General features: G+C 46.4%; 1 pseudogene across 1 annotated transcript in view; it reads left to right on the top strand.

The window, feature by feature from the left end:
* LOC144770365 (uncharacterized protein ZSWIM9-like) overlaps positions 1-15097 on the top strand; it is a 52290-nt pseudogene extending 37193 nt beyond the window's left edge. Inside the window, exon 4 of the transcript XR_013598871.1 lies at positions 13021-15097. The product of XR_013598871.1 is annotated as an uncharacterized protein ZSWIM9-like (transcript). The remainder of the gene's footprint in view (positions 1-13020) is intronic.
* Positions 15098-18527: the final 3430 nt, after the last annotated feature.

Raw genomic sequence — 18527 nt, 5'->3', positions numbered from 1 at the left:
TCTTGTGCATGAACAAGGATTAATCAAATCCCGTTCAATGACAGAACAAGCCAAAAACGTATAAGGCGCTTCTGCATCTGAAAAACGATTATGCTTTAATGGAGCTTTGGCAATACAGCTTTTGATCTCTGTATGACATACGTGTAATGTAAGCTATCACCAAACGTATTAATCCATTTTGGCTTGTGAGAGCGATGCTGACTTTATATTTTGCTTCCTTGAACTCAGCAATCATGAGCACACATGATCTCTCCATAACCTGACCTTTAGGTCTTGAATCGGGCACATCTTTTACCGATATTCCCTACTGCGTTCAGCCAATAAAAATCGTCTGGTTGTCCCAACATGTAGGAGGTTACAAAGGGGAGGAAGAGCTTTCTCGGACGCAGTTGCCAAGCTTTGGAACCCACTACCTCTATCTATATCCGGTGTAGAACCACATCTTCCTTTTCGTAAGACCTTGAAGAGTTGGCTTTTTGCCTTGTAAATTTGACCTATGAAGAATTGCCACTACCAGATAATTATAACTGTTGCAGCGCTTTGACGCCTTCGGGTATATGTTCGCCCTACACAAATTGGTCATTCATTCATTCAAATACATGCACCACACGACACGAGGATGCGCAGACACCAGGCCCCCCCAGATTAACAGTGGAATTACTCCTAGCCTCTTATCCACAACAGAGCCACCATGGCAGCGGGTATCAAAATCCTTACTTTAAATGTTAAAGGGCTAAACAATCGGATTAAACTAACAGCTATCCTCTCCTTTTTTGGAGAATTGAGCGCACAGGAAATCCACCTGTAACGGTTTCTTATAGGCTCCGATCGAAGGCCTTTCAAATTCAGTTTTTGTCTTCCAACACATCCAAGACAGCAGGGGTGGCGATTCTTGTCTCTCATTCCTCTAGAGGAAAGGTGGGCCCCAAACAGGCTGATATCAAAAGTAGACTTATAGCCCACTCTATCACCATAGGTACACAAACTGTCACATTAGGTTCAAGATGGTTACGAGAGATGGGGCTGGTGGTCCTCTGACGGACCCTACACCCTCATGACACAGATTATACATTCTATTCACATGCACAAAAGACGTATGCCAGGCTTGACTATTTCATGGGATCCAGAGAATTGCTGCCCCATGTCTTATATTCAGAGATTGAATCTCGTTCACTCTCGGACAATGCTGCGGTTCCCTTACTTTAGCATCTCCGGTCATGCACACATCCTCACACTCGTGGCGGCTACGCGATACATTTCTTCAATGGCCCGGCATGGTACAACATTTCTTCAATGGCCCGGCATGGTACAACAGTTCACAAAACACTAGAAGATTTCCTGACCTATGATGACACCTGACACGTCCATCACCACTTTGTGGGAAACACTTAAGGTAGTAGCACAAGGAGCCCTCATTCCAATATCCTCTGCGGATAACCAGATACACAGGGTTAAAAGAAATGATCTTACTAAACAAGTGTGCCAGCTGGAGCGCATCAACAAGAGGGCGAGGGCCCCACTTGTCTGGCGTCAGCTGGAGGCGGCCCGATCGCAACTAGCTGGTCTGGACATGGACAGAGCAGAGTACGCTACCTTACGATTGATGCAAAAATAATTGATGGACAGAATGCAAAACAATTTCATACATTCACCCCAGTACAAGAATCTGGGCCTAAATCCATTGTTTTTTGCTCACCATGCCATTCCAGTTTGGACCTAGCCATATGCAAATCAGTCTTGACCCTGCACCCAATGGGAACAGTCCAGCCCGAACTGCCAGGCCAGGGCCTCCCTGGACTGCAAACGAGCATCCTAGGACTGGTTTCAGACTTTCAGCACTCATCAGCCAGGATAGCTTGACTCCAGTGGCATGAAGTGCACGGGACCCAGGTCTGGGCATACCCATTATACTCAGGGTGACAAATGCAAAAACAACAATTGATGGACAGAATGCAAAACAATGTCATACATTCACCCCAGTACAAAGATCTGGGTCTACATCCATCGTTGTTTTGCTCCCCATGCCATTCCAGTTTGGACCCAGCCATAGACAAATCAGTCTTGACCCTATTCAGCATTCCGTCCATCATTTGTTTGTGTAGCACTTTTCACCCTAAGTGGGCTGGGTATGCCCAGACGTGGGTCCCTTGCTTACTGTGCCACTGGATTCAAGCTAGCCTGGCTGTTGAAGGGTAATACCCAGAAACCGGTCCCAGGATGCTTGTTTCCGGTCCAGGGAGGACCTGCCTTGGCAGTTCGGTCTGGACTGTTCCCATGAGGCACAGGGTCAAGACTGATTTGCATGTGGCTGCGTCTAAACTGGGGTGGCATGGTGAGCAAAAGAATGATGGATTTAACCCAGATCTCTTGACTGGGGTGAATATATGATTTATTCAGCATTCCGTCCATTTGTTTGGGTAGCGCCTTACGATTGAGGAATTCTTTTCACGTAGGGGAGAACAGATGCAGACAGCTCTTATCTACTAAACTGCAAACGCAAAGCCAGGCGGCTACGGTTCAATCTCGTGTGGGACGAGACTGGCTCCGAACACACTGTTGCTTTGCATATAGCACAAACGTTCTGTGATTTCTATGCTGATCTCTACACAGCACAACAACTCCCTGAAGAGGGATCGTTGACATACCTCCAAGGGGCGACCCTAGCTAAATTGACCTCAGACCAGGCGACTAGCTTGGACAGCCCAATCATGTAGATGGTGATTTCTGCCATTCCCCGTCTCAAACCTCTTAAAGCTCCAGGCCCAGGCGGGTTCTCAACCACTTTTTACAAAACCTTTTGTAACATCATAGCGCCAATACTAACTAAATTGTATGACGCGCTGGGCAACTCTGCTGGTGTCCTGCCCATGATGCTTCTGGCTTCCATAGTCGTTATCCAGAAACATGGTAAGGATAGAAAGCATTGCGCCTCCTACCAACCAATATCCCTCCTAAATGTGGATCTTAAGGTCTTCACTGAGATCATGGTGGCCAGATTGGGCCCGATGCTGCCGGGACTGGTGGACCCAGATCGGGCGGGCTTTGTTGCAACCCAACAGAGTGGCGATAACACATGAAGACTGATTCATCTCCTAGATAATGCCCAAAACCAAGATCTGGAGCGCATACTGCTATTTACTGATGCCGAAAAGGCGTTCTGTAGGGTCCACTGGACATACTTGGAAGCAACCTTCAAATACTTTGGAATAGTGGACCGATTTAGGAAATAGATATTCAGCAGCTACACCCACCCCTCAGCAGTAGTGTGGGTAAATGGGCAGACGTCAACCCTCTTTCCAATCACCAGAGGGGCTGTCCACCCACCCCTCCTATTTGTCCTCTATATATGGAGCCCATGGCACAAAGGGTACAGGACAATCCCCTGATAAAAGGGGTTCAGTTCGTAAGAGAAAGGCACACAATCAGCTCATATGTGGATGATGTCATTGCAACTTTGGAAGACCCTCCGGTCTCAATACCAGCATTCCTTTTAGAACTTGAGGCCTTCTCCCACTCAGCGGGCTCTAAGGTCAAAATACACAAATCACAAACTCTTGGAATCTCCCTCCACTCTTCTACTGTAGAGGCCCTGCAACAGTCATGCCCAGTAAAGTGTCAGTATCCTTGATCCCTTACTTGGGGCTCCAGCTGACAACTTCCACTCAGGACACCGCTTCCCTCAATTACAATCGCCTACTCCTTCAAAACCGACAGGACTTGCGCTGCTGGAGGCCTTATGGCCTCTCCTGGCTAGGCCGCATGGCGCCTCCTTAAAATGAATATATTCCCAAAGATATTGTATCTATGCAAAACCTTCCTCGTGTATCACCCGCCCGGTGTTCTTCAGTCGCTTTAGCAAGAGTTTCTCTGTTTCGTCTGGGCGGACAAGAGACAGAGGATTCGCAGAGAACTGAGCTATAGACATCCGAGGGAACGGGGCAGTGGGATACCAGATAAACACCGCTATTATCAAGCTACCCAACTCCAGATGCTCCTGGAATGGTCCCACAGCAAGTCTGAAAAGCTCTGGCTTTTCATGGATAGAGCCTTAGCTGCCCTGTTGTTGTGGACGATTCCTTTTCTCCATAAGATCTAGCAACGGCAGCTGTTCTAGCGATCCCCTATCACAGATGCCACATTGAAGGGTTGGGACTCAGCTGCTGCTGCTGCTTACATCCTTCCCGTCGCCCCTGACACTGATTGTCAGTAACCCGGATTTCACTCAGATTCTTGATACAGCAACCTTCCATCAATCAGACTGAGAGGGGTGCAGATCAATTAACCACCTCTTCGGTGAGGATGGTCCACTGAGCTTTCGAACCGACATGACTTGGCTGAAATTCAAACACTATTGATATCATCAGGTGCAACACTGAGTCACGCATCCCACAATACGACCTAACGCCCAAAGACCTCTTAGCCCCTATGAGAAATGGTTGCTCACTAAGACCTTTAGCACACACCTCATTACTGATCCATACAACCTCTTGCGCCCACCGGAACTGACCACTACATCCCCAGGACAGAGGTGCTGGGGGACGGAACTAGGACGCACACTTATTCGCAAAGAGTGAGGGGATATATTTCACCGGGTGTGGGACACAGCCCGCAACATATCCAGCACAGACAGCGACAAAGATCACAACTTATTGGTACTTCACACATCCTAGACTGCTCAAAAACAACCCAAACCACAGCCCTGACTGCTGGCGGAAATGTGGGTCCTTGGGCATATTAAAACACATATTGTGGGACTACCCCATCATTGCGCTTTACTGGACACAAGTCCTCCATGACATAGATATGCACTTCAATACGTAATTAACTCATTTTCCAGTGTATGTCATCCTGGGCCTCCCCTGCGCACTCACGTTCCCACTTCAATCATGCAGAGGTAGGCAAATAGGCTTAGCCTTGTGTGCGGCCTTGCAAAGAATATTATCCCGCAGGGGCACAGACTGGATCCCTACATATCAGGGGGGTGGGAGTGGATTGTGGCATGTGCTGGAGATGGAACACACATCTTTCCCACTACAAGGTAATGGATCCGCTTTCTCAGACCTATGGTGCCCATTCCTTTCCTTACTGTGAGAGCTAACCTGTCCGAGATACCTGTCAGAGATACCTACGCCTTCTACGGCTCACAGATCCCCCCTTCCTAATACTGGCGGGAGCTACATTGGCTAGCCCAATCACTGCAAGAGAGTGGGACCAAGCTCCCCCTCCTTTGTTAACAAAAGTTTCCCAGGTTGTGGGTATGGGGTGGATTGATTTGGGGAGAAAGGTGGGAGGGCTAGGTCTGAGGTTGGGTTAGAGGGGTTTACTGTTCTTCATTGCACCTGTTCATTTGCCTTGTTAACAACTGTTTGATTTGATATACTCAGCTCAAGTTCAAGTTCAAAGATTTGTATAGCGCACTACTCACCCAGAGGGTCTCAAGGCGCTTGGGGGGGGGGGGGGGTGTATTACTTATCGAATAGCCAGGTTTTTAGCTGCTTTCTGAAGGAGAGGTGGTTCTGAGTAAGGCGGAGGTGAGTAGGGAGAGAATTCCAGGTTTTGGCCGCTAAGTGGGAGAAAGATCTTCCTCCCATGGTGGATCTATTGATGCGCGGAATTGCGGCGAGGGCTTGGTTGGATGAACGTAGTTGGCGGGTGGGTGTGTAGAAGGACAGTAGTTTGTTGAGGCATTCGGGTCTAAGGTCGTAGAGGGCTTTGTGTGCGTGGGTGAGGAGGCGGAACGTTATTCTCTTGTTGACGGGAAGCCAGTGGAGATCTTTCAGGTGACCGGAAATGTGAGCTTGACGGGGGATGTCTAGTATGAGTCTGGCTGAGGCGTTTTGGATGCGTTGGAGTATTTTCTGTAGTTTGGCTGTGGTTCCGGCGTAAAGGGTGTTTCCATAGTCTAGTCGGCTAGTGACTAGTGCGTGGCTGACTGTCTTTCTTGTTTCGGTGGGGATCCAGCGGAAGATTTTTTTGAGCATGCGTAGGATGTTGAAGCATGATGATGAAACGGTGTTGACTTGTCTGGTCATTGAGAGGGAGGAGTCTAGGATGAAGCCCAGGTTCCGTGCGTGATCTGTAGGTATGGGTGCTGTGCCCAGAGCCGGTGGCCACCATGAGTCGTCCCATGCAGAGGTGGACGATCCTAAGATGAGGACTTCCGTTTTGTCCGTGTTTAGTTTTAAACGGCTGTTCTTCATCCATTCGGCTACTTCTTTCATTCCTTCGTGTAGATTGGTTTTGGCGGTGTTGGGGTCTTTGGTGAGGGAGAGTATTAGCTGGGTGTCGTCAGCGTAGGAGATGATGTTGAGGTTGTGTTGACGCGCGATGGTTGCAAGGGGACTCATGTACACGTTGAAGAGGGTGGGACTGAGTGATGATCCTTGTGGTACGCCGCAGATGACTTTGGTGGCCTCTGATTTGAATGGGGGGAGGCGGACTCTCTGGGTTCTTCCGGCGAGGAACGAGATGATCCAGTCCAACGCTTTTCCTTGTATTCCGGCGTTGCTGAGGCTTTGTATGAGGGTGTTATGACAAACTGTGTCGAAGGCGGCGGAGAGGTCAAGTAGGATGAGGGCAACTGTTTCTCCGTTATCCAGTAGCGTTCGGATGTCGTCTGTAGCAGCGATGAGGGCGGTTTCGGTGCTGTGTTTGGCTCGAAAGCCGGACTGTGAAGGGTCAAGAGAATTGTTGGATTCAAGGAAGGCGGCGAGCTGACTATTGACGGCTTTCTCGATGACTTTGGCCGGGAAGGGGAGGAGTGAGATGGGGCGGTAGTTCTTAAGTTCAGAGGGGTTCGCTGTGGGTTTCTTCAGGAGGGCGCTGAGTTCGGCATGTTTCCAGCTTTCTGGGAAGGTAGCGGAGTTGAAGGAGCAGTTGATGACATCGCGGAGATGGGGTGCGATGATGGCGTCTGCTTTGTTGAAGATGTGGTGGGGGCATGGGTCAGTTGGTGAACCTGAGTGGATGGAGTTCATCAGACGGATGGTGTCTTCAGTAGTGATTGGGTTCCAGGCGCAAAGGCTGTGAGAGTGCTGTTTTGGTTCGGAGGTGGGTGGAGTGAGTTGTTCCTCGGACAGGTTTTCAAAGCTGTTATGAATGTCGGCGATTTTGTTGTGGAAGAAAGAGGATAGTGAGTCGCAGAGGTCTTGGGAGGGAGTGATGTCGTTGGTGCCGGCGGTGGGGTTGGTGAATTCTTTGACGATGTTAAATAGTTCCTTGCTGTTGTGGGCGTTGTTGTCAAGTCGATCCTTGAATGCCGATTTCTTGGGGGATCGGATCAATTGGTGGTGTTTGCGGGTGGCGTCCATGAAGGTGGTCAGGTTGGTAGTGGGTGGGTTTTTTCTCCAGGTTTTCTCGAGGGTACGACATAACTTCTTGGATTTCTTAAGGTCGTCGTTGAACCAGGGGGCCTTTCTGCTACCTTGTATGATCTGGTGGTTTTTCCCGGGTGCTAATTCATTAGCGCTGTGGGTGATCCATTGTGTGAGTTTGGTGGCAGCTTGGTTTGGGTCCGATGATGTGGCAGGGGGGTTTTGGTTAAGCGAGGTGAGGAGTTGGTCGGTGGTGATTTTGTTCCAGTTTCTTCGAGGAATCGGTTGTGGGGGGTTGTGGGTCGGGGTCTTTTTGTAGCTACAGTGAACGCAGCTGTGGTCCGTCCAATGGAGAGCTGTGGTGTGATCGAAGGAGATGTTTGCAGGAGGTAAAGATGGGGTCGAGCGTGTGTCCGGCAAGGTGGGTGGGGGTGTCAACAAGTTGTTTCAGTTCGAGATTGTTCAGGTTGTCCAGGAGTGTGGTAGTGTTGTTGTCGTTATTCTTTTCCAGGTGGAAGTTGAGGTCTCCCAGTAGAATGTAGTTCTCGGAGGTGAGGGCATGTGGGCTGACGAAGTCAGTTATGTCTTCGTTGAATTGTTGGCGGGATCCTGGTGGTCTGTAGATGAGGGTGCCTCTAAGTGTGGTCCTGGGGTCGGTGTGGATCTGGAAGTGAAGGTGTTCGGCGGTAGTGAGGTTATCGACGGAGCTGGTCGTGATTCGGATGGTGTTTTTATGGACTATGGCGATGCCTCCTCCTGTTTGGTTGGTGGTGCGGTCTTTTCGGATGATCTTGTAAGCATCCGGGATGGCTATGGCGATGTCGGGCGCTGATGAGGCGTTCATCCAGGTTTCTGTAAGGAAGGCGACGTCCGGTGATGTAGTGTCGAGTAGGTCCCAGAGTTCAGTGGCGTGTTTGTGGACCGAGCGGGTGTTCAGCAGGATGCACTTCAGGTGGTTAGAGTCGGAGCTGTGTTTGGAGTTAGTGGATTTGGTGTGGGTCCTGATGCAGGCGAACTTGCCGGAGTGGCAGGCGAAGGGTCCATGAGTGTGTCCTGGGGCAGCTTTGCAGCATTGTGGTGTGCGTCCGGGGTTAAGGGCAAAGAGGGTAGCGGCGTCCTACGTTATGCGGGTGGAGTGGGTTTTGCGAGGACCAGGGGGTCGAGCAATGGAGCGTTATGGGTGATATTGAGGTCCAAACAGCAGTGGTATAGCGCTGCGATCCCAGCAGCAGTCGAGTAATGATACACTCTATAAATGGATTTTACAATACCCAGCAGTCAAGCGAGTGATCAGCAGTGGAGAGTTCAGAGCAATGTAAAAGCGCAGCACAAACCATTTAGAGGCACAAAGCACAACCAGCAGAGGCAAAGCGCTACGATACCAGGAGGAGAGGGAGTGAGGGGAGCGACCGCTTCTGCACAGGTCAGGGCGGCCAATCAGTAAAGATTTAAACCTAAAAAAAAGTCAGCAAGGTGCTGAACGGTCCACTGGAAAACATCTGGATGTCCGACTCGGGAACTGAGCCGGAACAAAGCTGGGCACCGAACGCAAGACAATACCGACGCTATAGGAAAGGCCTTAGGGCCTAAAAGAAAGTTTCTATTGATTCCGAACTTGAGTGATCAAATATGCATCCGAACCCAATGGCGGAAAAAAAACAATCTGGGGATGGAGTCGATGCCCATGCGCACTGTAGTCCAGGGGAGGAGCCACCTATCTCGTGATACTTCGAAGACTCTTCCAGGACAACAATGTGCAATCATCCGGACCCAACACTAGGCGGCGATCTATGCTATAGATGTGAATGTCAGCAGCCCTACATGCCACATGCCAAGAACAGATGCATACTGGTAAGTAGCATATTCAGTAAGCATCTTTTATCCGGATGGAGATTAGAGGGAGGAGTGGCTCCTGATTAGGTTTTTCATAAGGCATTGTAGCCTTTTTAAGCGAAGTAATATCCCTGATTCACAAAATTTGTACAGTCACTCTCCTTAACTAAGGTTATAACATGTTGACCAAAGCACTTACCCCAGGAGGTTAGTAAGATTGTGTCCCTGATTCACAAAGGTCAGAATAGTTGTATTTTATGGCAAAAATGCTGTACCCAAATGAACCATGAATTAAACTATTTCAGTAGTCCGATATGTATTTGCTTAGCTAATCTGGAGGTATTTAATTAATCATTCTTGGACTGATTTATGGGATGTGGTGCCGTTCCTATTCCCATATGTAAACATCAACCTCGATTATTTTAAAAAGATGAATAAATATTTTTTTGTTTGTAGGAAAAAAACATGAACCTGACTCTCCCATTACAGTAATCTTTTACCCAGTGGTTTATGCTCAATAGGCTCGTCTTAAACTGTTTCACAAATGTAATGTAGTGAACTCCGATGGAATTATGTACAAAGTCATTCAAAATCTATCAGTGCTTTAAGCATCAACAGTTGAGTCCCTTGTTGTTTGTTTGGGCTCAATTAGTAGAAATCAGTCACTCATTCTGAAGGTAAGTATCCAACATCTTAATGTGCCTCTTAATTCTTCCTCTGCTTTATGCAAGGGCCAATGAAAAGACCCTTTTCCTTATAGTGCACATGATGCAGATATAATCTTAAACCATAAGAAGAAATATCTATGCCCTGGCCCTTGTATAAAGTACTGAGGAAGAATTGAATGCTTTGTATATACTTCAGTCGGAATCCAAAACGTTTGTGTGATATTCGGCCAGGCTGATGTACAGTGGTAACAACCTGCCAATCTACCAGCAAATACACAGCCTACCATGGAAGCGACGGTCGCTGCCCATTATCGAAGTACTGGAAGAATCAACATAGACATAACATAGTCACTATCCCTGAAAAGGGGACACACTTAAATAGGAGTTGCTTCCTTATTCCATCTCCAACTTCAGCCTTATACAGCTTGATAAAACGGCACTCCTTTTGTGCAGTCTCAGCACAGGTCTATGTATCTTTTATGGCCTTGACATCTGTATAGCAAAGTGAAAATGTTAGCATGCACTAGAGACGCTATAAACTTAGGCTTTAATGCACCAAGCACGATCTTGTTCATTAAGTTTTTAATTCACCTATATTGTTGTGCACAAAAGATTATTCAAAACTAACACCACTCTTCTAGGCCTGCGATACGCTGCTTTTAACCGTTGGGCCCCACGTGGTGAGGAGGGGGTTATAGATTATGCAATTACAGGTCCGAATCATGGCTACATCTTCTTTGCTGTTGTCCTGCCTTGGATGCCTAGAAGAGCCCTCCTAAAGCCATTCTATCTAAAAAGGGGCATTAACACATGCTTGGAGGCATCTGCTCTTTGTTTTACACGAACAGATAGTCAAATGCTTGCAAGGCCAGAAAAATAGGTGAGCACTTTGGAAAATCTATTCTCTCCTCCCATTGCTTCTTCTCACTTGGTCTCCATTCCTCAAAAACTTATCACAGACTACTTTGCACCATGTCTCAGTGTGTCTCCACTTTACTGAATCAGAATGTTATTTTATCTTTGCTTCTGATGTTTTTACCTGGGATTATGGCTATTGTATGAGATTGCCTTGTCTGAACAATATGTTTTAAATGTGATGGTCTGCTCTGCCCTGCCTTTGATGATGTAAAGATTTATCGGGGGCATTTCCATTGCAATGGTTTACTGCGCAAAATTAACAAAATCTTGTAATCTAATAAAAGTTCAGATTTGCCATTCTCAAGGATTGGAATTTGAAGAGATCATGCGGGCTAAGGATTGGTGCGTCCAGGGAAGCAAAATATAAATGTTAGCATCTCGTGTTCTTGCAACTGGCCTAACACAGCCACAATGATTAAGTTTGGCAAAGGCTTACTTGTGACAACTACGTGGATGACAACCAAATATCTAAAATTGGGCAAAGCTTCAGACTTAGGCAGGTCAGGATTATGCAATGCTACAAAACTTTCCCCCAATGATTCATCAGTGTGAACGTGCCCGGTGAAAGGTGACGTGCTATAGCTTCTGAAAATCATACTAAACCGAACATAAGGCTTGAGTAGTCTTCAGTAGGGGGATCACGTTTGTGCAGATAGTCTTCTGTGGTCAAGGGTTGTATGAAGGACAGCAGATTTGGGAAGCTGTTTGTACTATCACCACAGTGATGGTGAGCTATGAGCAATATAAAGGTGAGCCACTCCGAAAGGTGTTTGAAAGTCCGATCTTGCCATGCCACCTTGATGGCTTTGCTGAAGGTGTTTTTCAAGAAATATGCACCCATTTACAGGCCACTATAAAGGCATGTAGGTGGGTGTCTAGTTGCCTAACTTATTAGGGACGTGTGCATTAGTTATCAGCTAGGGTTGCAGAGAGCTAACTAGTTTCCTGACACAACAGTTGAATACACCCACCTGTACGACTGGCGATAAAATGTATACGCCAAAATGTTAAAATGATTCCAATAAGTACTGAGTGGCTTTTCAGTTTAGTATTCCTCAATCAATGCTGCATGTCAAAGGCCCGACATCGTGTAAGATAATACATTTTACTGTCCTTAACTATTTTCCATTCCTACAAATCCTGACTACCACAAAATTTGTGAGCTTACTTGTGGAAAAATGTGGGTAAACACATTTAAAAAAAATTTTTTTACTATATGTAGTATCATAAATGCTTCAGTGCCACTTCTCCTATAGTGTTAATTTTACTGCACCAGCCTCAATACCTTTCTCCACACCGGCCTAGCCTGCCAATATTGTCAATGCCCCCTTCATCTATTCTGCACTCTCTCATTCACCCATCCATGCGCTCACTAACCTGACATACTTCTATGTAATCCTTTTCCAAGCACAGATTTTCCCATTTACAGCCTCTACCCCAAACACTGCCCCAATTCCACCTCTGCTTCCTGCACTGCCCCAGCTTTACCACCCGCCCTCGCCTCTTACAAACTATCATTACTGCTTACGCACTGCCGTTTCCGTTCATGGACTTACCATTTTATCTCACGATCCATCCATGTTACACACCCTCCCATCCAAACATCAATACAACCACGTACTAGTTCTTCCATGCAATCAATGGTTCACTCATTCATTCACCTATCCACCAATGCACTCTCCTCTGTCCTTTCATCTAACTATATAATCATTCTCACAATCAACTCACCCATTCACATAGGCTATGGGTCTCCAACCTTTTCTGTACTGAAAACTACTTATGTTCGATGAAACGCATTTAGAGCTAAAGATATTATTAATGTTGTATCGTTTTAATTTTTTATCTGTATAAATTTCAACCAAGCAAAAGCTTTCTAATTTAATAAGCTGTGCTGCACACAGGTGAGCTACTCGGAGGTAGCTGGAGAGCTGCAGTAGCTCATGAGCTACTGTTTGGAGACCCCTCAATGGACAAATATTCAGTGAAGAAGTCCTTTCACTTCTAAGCCAGACATCTTGGCTTTGCCAGTATTTGTTTAAAATCGTATATTCCTTGACTTGAAAATGGGAAACATTAAATAAAAAAAAGGAAAACTATAAAAATATATCAGAGTTGGAAAGCAAGTGTTGCAGGCTAGTTGTCAGTAATCTTTTGTAATCGTAAATGTTTATTTTTTACTTTATTTAAAGACTTTAGCTCTTAATGTCTGATTGTACTATTCATTTTCTGCCTGCGAATTGAAATGAGTTTCTTAACTAATACACCTTTGTTCTGTTCATATGTTTCAGACGTGAGAAGATTGACTGTCCTGCTTCCATTACCCTACGGCTTGGTCCTAAGAAGGACCGCTTGGTGGTCATTGAGGCAGCCCTGGACCATAGCCACAAGTTGTCAGAAATGGAGTTCAAGCAGTACTTCAAAAGGCACCAGCTGGAGGCCAGCCTCGGCTTACCCATCCGCATCACCAACAGTGTTTCTAAGCGCTTTCTGGGCCGTGATCTGGTTCTGAACCTCTACGATTACAGCCGATCCAAGGACAAAGGCATGTGCGATCTCCTGCATGAGTTTGATCAGCTTTTCAAGAGCGACCCAGGGACCAAGCTCAAGCTGGTATTCCAAGAGGACGTTGCAGTGCTAGATCGCATTTTCCTGTCCACCTCCCACATGCAGGATTTGGTCCAGAGATTTCCGAAGTGTCTTTACTTGGACAGAGTTGTTTGCATTGATGAGGAGTTTGAACTGTACTCAGTGCTCTGTCAGGATGCCAACGGCAGAGGACGGGAATGCGCCTACTGCGTGGCGAGGATGTGGACACCTGACCTATTTCTTTTCATTGTAGCCTCCCTGGTCCAGAGCGCCACATCTATCAAAGGGAATGTAAAATGTATCACTGTGGGAGCCTGCATTCGAGATGTGGAATCTGTGGAAGCAGTTCTGCCATGCTCCCGGGTGCAAGTATGTAGAACTCGAGTGCTAGAAATGATTTTCAGCAAAGCAGAAGAGCTGCATGTGCCCAAATTGGGCACGGTTAGGAATGTGCTGCACAGCCTGGCTAACTCTGATTCTGCACATGCTTACAGTCAGTATCTTAGTGAATTAAAAGATATGTGTCCAGTGGATTTTCTCCAGTACTTTCTTGAGACTTGGCACCCCAAAAAGGCAATGTGGGTGGAGTGCTGGGCCTTTGAGAAGAGGAGAGACTGCCCTTTTACGGAACTCATGACCAACCATATCCAGAAGCTTGCTGCAGCCCTGTTCCCATCACTGCCACTGCCTGCCTTTCTGCGGGGCCTGCTAAATCTGCAGGTGTTAACAGCTGAGACTGCATACTTGGATGCAGACAAGATTGTTATGTTGTACCGCTCTGCCTGTACTCCAGAGTCAGCCAACTTAATTGAGGAGGAGATCTGCTTGGCAAAAAATAGTATCTATGACCTAAAAGTGACAGCTGAGGGTTTTTCCCTCGATGGTGGCATCTGCTCATTCATGGTGAATCAGGACATGACAGCCTGTAGCTGCTCCATCTACACCTGCAACATGCTGCCCTGTCAGCACATTTTCTCTGCGCGCCTCTGGACTGGGCACACCCTCTTTGATGCTCACCTCTTAGAACTCAAGCCCTCATCAAATAATTGCAGAGAGCAGACTGTTCCTAGCAGCCCTCTTCAGAGTTGATATCAGATGTAGCTATCCGTTTTGACAGCCATGAATACATTATGGAAATTGCCAAAGGGGTATTTTGCAGGTCCTGTCTGCCTAACCCAGGGTATGCTTTGGGGTCTCTTCAGCAGTCCTGCGGTGCTGGAAGAGGGATTTGACAGTACTTACAGCTTCTTAGGCTGAGTAAGTTAGAGCCATGTTATCGTGCAGCCAATGAGGGGGAAGATGCCCTTCAGGTGCTGTATAATGTCCTGAACAGCATAGGTCGATTCCTATCCAACTCCGTGGTGCCTGAAAACAATTACTGTTAGGTGCTGGTTTGTTTGGGGTCTGTATGAAATGAGTTATTGGTCTCTTGTGCCAAGATGTTTTGCTCCTTTTGCCAGTCAGTGGCAGCTTTGATGGCATGCCTAGCAGAGAGCCCCAGATCAATGTGAAAGTAAAACTTAACCTTCTCTTGGCTTCCGCTCATGGGTGGTTACGTTTGGGAGGACACTTGCCCTTTCTGTGCATTTGTACTAAGGAAGAGATTCTTTTTCAGTGTCCTAAATCTTTCTAAATGACCAAAAACTCATACAGGGTGGTGGTGTCAGGATTTGGTCTTGTCTTGAGAAAAATCACCAATGTTATCACAGACTAAAATGAGAACATCCGGCTGCACTGCCAATTTAATACTTGTTATATGTATTAAAACAATTGATAATATCACTTTGTGGCACTTGGCATCCTTGGACATTATTACTTGAGTTGATTTCTAAATATTTGATTATTGAATTCAGATACAAAATATATATATTTTTACTTAAAAAAAGTTAGACATGTTATCGTTAGGCTCACGTTTCACCCATACAAAAACCAGTGAAATTCAGCAGTTATAGTTGCCTGAGATAACAATAACTTACGCCCCTGCAGTGCACTACTTATGACTTCGCATATTAAACCACTCATGACATGGTCAGTGACATCACTGATGGCATTATCCAGTGAGTGTTTTCTAAAAGTTTGAGTATTAGACATATATATTAAGGTACTACAAAAGTTAAAATATTGTACTTTCTGTACTACTAATTAGTAATACTGTCTGTACCATATATTATGTGAGTGGCTTTGTGACTGTGTGTATCCATGTGTGACTGTCGTGTGGGTGTGTGTGTGTGGCTGTATGGGTGTATAAGTAAGTATGTGAGTGGCTGTGTGTGTAACCATGTTGGTGAGTGGGTGTGTTTGGCTCTATGGGTTTGTGAGTGGCTTGGTGAGTGGGTGTGTAAGTTACTATTTGTAAGGGGTGTGTGGCTGTATCAGTCATTGACTGGCTGTGTAAGTGGCTGAATGGGTGAGTGACTGGCTGTTTGGTTGAGTTAGTTTGTGTGAGTGGCTGTATTGTAAAGGAAGTGTCCTTGAATGAATGTCTGGGTGAGTGAGCAGATGTGAGTGCTTGCATGGATGTGGGAATGGGTATGTAAGTGATTGTGTGGGTGTGTGAGTGCTTAAATGGGTGAGTGAGTGGCTGCATGGGTGAGTGAGTGGCTACATGGGTGAGTGATTGGATTTATAGGTGAAGAAGTATGTTTGAGTTGCTGTTTGGGTGAGTGACTGGTTGTATGAGTGGCTTTACTGCATGTGTAAGTGACTGGTTGTATGAGTGGCTTTACTGCATGTGTAAGTGACTGGTTGTATGAGTGGCTTTACTGTATGTGTAAGTGACTGGTTGTTTGAGTTGCTTTACTGTATGTGTAAGTGACTGGTTGTAGGAGTTGCTTTACTCTATGTGTAAGTGAATGGTTGTATGAGTAGGTTTATGGGTGAATGAGTGATTCTGTGAGTGCCTGGGTGAATGAGTGAGTGAGTGGGTGTCTGGCTCTTTGGATGAATTAGCGGTTGAGTGAGTACTTGTATGGGTCTATGAATGGGTATGTGAGAGGTTGTGCGTGGTTGTATAAGGTGTTAATGAGTGTGTGAGTGCTTCTGTGGATGTCATCAGAATTGTCATTTGAGATGTCATGAGTGATGTAATATGCGAGGTCATAAGCTTTGCATTGCGGGGACGTAAGTTATAGTTAGCTCAGGTAACTAGAACTGCTGAATTTCACTAGTTTTGTATGAGTGATATGTATGTCCAACTTTAATGTCCCTGTAACCTTTGTTTTTTTCAGTGAATTACTAAGGTTTTTTTTAATTCTATTTCCTAACTATAATGTCCTTGTAACCTTTGGGTTTTTTTTCTAGGCCTGGGTGTAAAATTCCGCTCCACTAGCGGACTTTGTGGGATTCGACAACTCTGCGTTTCACAGAGAATGTGGAGTTACCGATAAACTCTGCAACAGAACAGAATTTTCTTTTCTGTTGACGCGCACAAAATGTCATTTTGCCAGCGCAACACTCAAGATGATGGACGGAATGTTGCACAATGGCAAAACATTCACCCCCAGTCACAGATCTGGGTTTAATCCATTATTATTTTGCTCACCACGCCACCCCAGTTCAGACATGGCCATATGCAAATCAGTCTTGACCCTGTGCCTCATGGGAACAGTCCAGCCCGAACTGCCAAACCATGTCTTCCCTGGACCAGAATCAAGCATCCTAGGACCGGTTTCTGGCTATCAGCCATCATCAGCCAGTATAGCTTGACTCTAGTGGCATAGTGAGCACGGGACTCACTTCTGGGCATACCCTTCCCACATAGGGCTAACAGCAAAACACACAAGATGATGGATGGAATGTTGTACAATAGCAATACATTGCTCACTCTACCACTGGATTTAAGATAGCCTGGCTGATGAGGATTATGAATCCGAAACCGATCCCAGGATGCTTGTTTCCGGTCCAGGGAAGACATGGCTTGGCAGTTCGGGCTGGACTGTTCCCATGAGACATAGGGTCAGACTGATTTGCATATGGCCATGTCTGAACTGGGGTAGTGTAGTGAGCTAAATAATGATGATGGATTAAACCCAGATCAGTTGACTGGGGACGAGTGTTTGATTTGCTCAAGCACTCCGTCCATCATCCCCTTTTGGTATTGCTTTGTTCGCCCTGAGTTGGCAGGGTATGCCCAGACGTGGGTCCCTTGCTCACTCTACCACTGGATTCAAGATAGCCTGGCTGATGAGGATTATGAATCCGAAACCGGTCCCAGGATGCTTGTTTCCGGTCTTGGGAAGACATGGCTTGGCAGTTCGGGCTGGACTGTTCCCATTTTTATATATACAGTACAGGTATAGAGTGCAGATATAGTACAGATATAGTGAGTGTCACAGAGGTGTACTTGTACGCCGGTAGGGTTACATTAGGCGTATCGTTAACCGGCGGTCTAATGCATTTTTGACCCAACCGGTTCCCTTTGGGATACCCCCAAGAGGCCTAGGGTGTCAGGATATTTCTACACTGCCCCCTTTTCTTTCCTTAAAACTTTTCCTTTTCCCCGCATTCTGTACTCCGCAGTTAAGTACATTCATGGGTGTTTACCTTTACCCTGCACCTCTTACCCCGCAGTACTTTACCAGGAAAGTAAGCATATATTTAAATAGCATACATTTTGATGTTATTTAAAAAAAAAGGGATTTAGGTATGGGAAGAGGTAATGGGTGGGTAATGGTGATTTTAAAAATAAGGGGTGGGTAGAGGTAAGGTAAGGGCTTGACACTTACTGTTTAGGTGTGGGTAATTGTCGGGGGAAGTAAGGGTGATTTTCAGGGTTTAAGAAAAAAGCGGTGGTATACACACACACACACACTCTAGTGGCAGTTGCCTCTGGGTTGTGAAAGGTCAGCTGGTCCATAGGAAAAGCATTTTTTGTGTTGCTAATAACTTTAGCACCGTTTGAAAAATCTTATTTACACTCCTCACCTGCCCTGCTTTGCTGTTCTTTTCATTCTTGATTCCTTTCTGAGTGAGGCTGACTGCTGAACTGCAGGCTGTACGTGGCTGCTGTGGAGCATCGTTGGGCCCAGGTAAGGCAGGTACTTCTGCTACTTGCTGTGTTGGGACCCGCTTCGTGCCCAGTGTGCGGCAGGCCCATGGGGCCTTGTTTTGGGGCCTGCCGCACACTGGGCATGCGGCGGGCTTCGGCTGTCATGATAACTTTTTTAAAAACTACGTTTTGGGGCCTGCCGCACAGGGGGCAAGCAAAGTG

This window comes from Lissotriton helveticus, chromosome 7 (assembly GCF_964261635.1).
Source record: "Lissotriton helveticus chromosome 7, aLisHel1.1, whole genome shotgun sequence".
Lineage (NCBI taxonomy): Eukaryota > Metazoa > Chordata > Amphibia > Caudata > Salamandridae > Lissotriton > Lissotriton helveticus.
The sequence above is the reverse complement of the archived record's forward strand: the minus strand, read 5'-3'. Positions and strand labels throughout refer to the sequence as shown.